Raw genomic sequence first — 1,752 nt, 5'->3', positions numbered from 1 at the left:
ATATATCATAGTGTAACCGTCCTCGCTCTAATTTAGGCAGACTCAACGTTCACCTGCAGGAGAACCGAGTTAAAATCCTCAATGTGACTTCAGATTTTAAACAAACTGAAACAAAATGACATGATTTACTTAAATATAGAGACTTACAAAAATAAGACTAGTGTCTTTAAAATAAAACAGTCAACATTTTAAAAGGTGCACACAGAAGCTACATTATATAAAACAGCCTCAGTTTCAGGGCACCTTGTTCTTCATGATTCATGCAGCTGTAATGTTACAGGTTGACCAGCAGATGGCGCCAAACTCGCTGTAAACAAACAATCATTTTAACGGATTCAGAAAGCTTCAGTTTCTCCATCATTAGTAAGAAATAAACTTCTCAAACTGATGTTGATCCAGAAACTAAAAAAGGTAAAATATTATAACCTCTACGCTGAAGCCCACTCTGAAATCGTACAGCAACAATTAGTCAACATAATCAACAACATTTATTCTAAAAATTAATGATTAAGGTTGGGTTATAATGGCATTCACACAATAAATATCATTTTTTCTTCCGTACATTTTTTGGCACTTTTATCGTTCCACAATTTTTGTGCTACTTCAAACATTCATATATCAAAACGTTCAGCTCTTTCATGCAATGCCGAATATGACTTTTGGTATTTCAGCTATTTTTATTTTTTTAGCTTTTTCAACTTTTTTAGCCACATTGACTTTGAATGGGGACATTTTTCAACAACCTTAAAATCCTTCAAATAGTTTCTACATGTTTACAAAACTTTACACAATTTGTTCTGGTTATGGCCTAATTCATTCTCTTGTGCAAAATTTAGCTAATTTATTGCAAATTTTAGCTGTTTTCAGCTAAAATTCTACTTCTTTTTGCTATTCTTCTACTTTTTTCTGCTTTGTTATATTTTTCTGCTAATTTGGGCTATTTATACTTCTTAGTTTCATTCTGCTATATTCAGCTATTTTTAACAAATTTAGCTCAGTTTTAGCTGTTATTAGCTGCAATGACCTTTTTCAGCTAAATACACATTTTTTGTAGCTATTATAACTTATTTCTGCTAAATACAAAATTGTGTTTCTTATGCTTCTTTATGCTAATTAAAATGTTTCCAGCTACTTCTTAGCTGTTTTACTGAAATCTTCGGCTGTTTTAGCTATTTTATTACAAATGATCACTTTTTAGTAGTTTTATGTTTTTTTCCTGCTAATTTTGAACATTTTACAACCATTTCACCATCTGGGTGCTACTCTCAACTCGAGTATGCTATGTAGCTTATTTTTATGCTAACGTTAGCTTTTTGTTGCTTTATTAGCTAAAATTCTAATTCTTTTTGCTTTTCTTCTGCTTTGGTATACTTTTTCTGCTAATTTGTGCTATTTATGCTTCTTACAGTTGCTTTCTGCTACATTCAGCTATTTTAAACATATTTAGCTAAATTTTAGCTGTTTTAGCTAAGGTTAGCTTTTTAAGCTAAATACATGTTTTTTGGTAGCTATTACAACTTATTTTTGCTAAGAACAGCAAAGTTGTGCTTCTTATGCTAATTAAAATGTTTCCAGCTACTTTTTAGCTGTTTTACTGAAGACTTCATCTGTTTTAGCTATTTTATTACAAATGATCACTTCTTAGTAGTTTTATCTACTACTTTTGAATTTTTTACAACCATTTCACCATCTGGGTGCTACTCTCAACTTGGGTCTGCTAACTTTAGCTTATTTTTATGCTAACTTTAGCTT

At 30.9% G+C, this 1,752-nt stretch overlaps 1 protein-coding gene across 1 annotated transcript in view; it reads right to left on the bottom strand.

Moving 5' to 3' along the window:
• Positions 1-1,752, bottom strand: part of ndufaf4 (NADH:ubiquinone oxidoreductase complex assembly factor 4) — a 4,990-nt gene that overhangs the window by 755 nt on the left and 2,483 nt on the right. The gene's annotated exons all lie outside the window — the stretch shown is intronic.

Source organism: Austrofundulus limnaeus, unplaced genomic scaffold (assembly GCF_001266775.1).
Source record: "Austrofundulus limnaeus strain Quisiro unplaced genomic scaffold, Austrofundulus_limnaeus-1.0 Scaffold599, whole genome shotgun sequence".
In the NCBI taxonomy this organism is placed as follows: Eukaryota; Metazoa; Chordata; class Actinopteri; order Cyprinodontiformes; family Rivulidae; genus Austrofundulus; species Austrofundulus limnaeus.
Note: the sequence above shows the minus strand (reverse complement) of the source record. Positions and strands in the feature narration are given on the sequence as shown.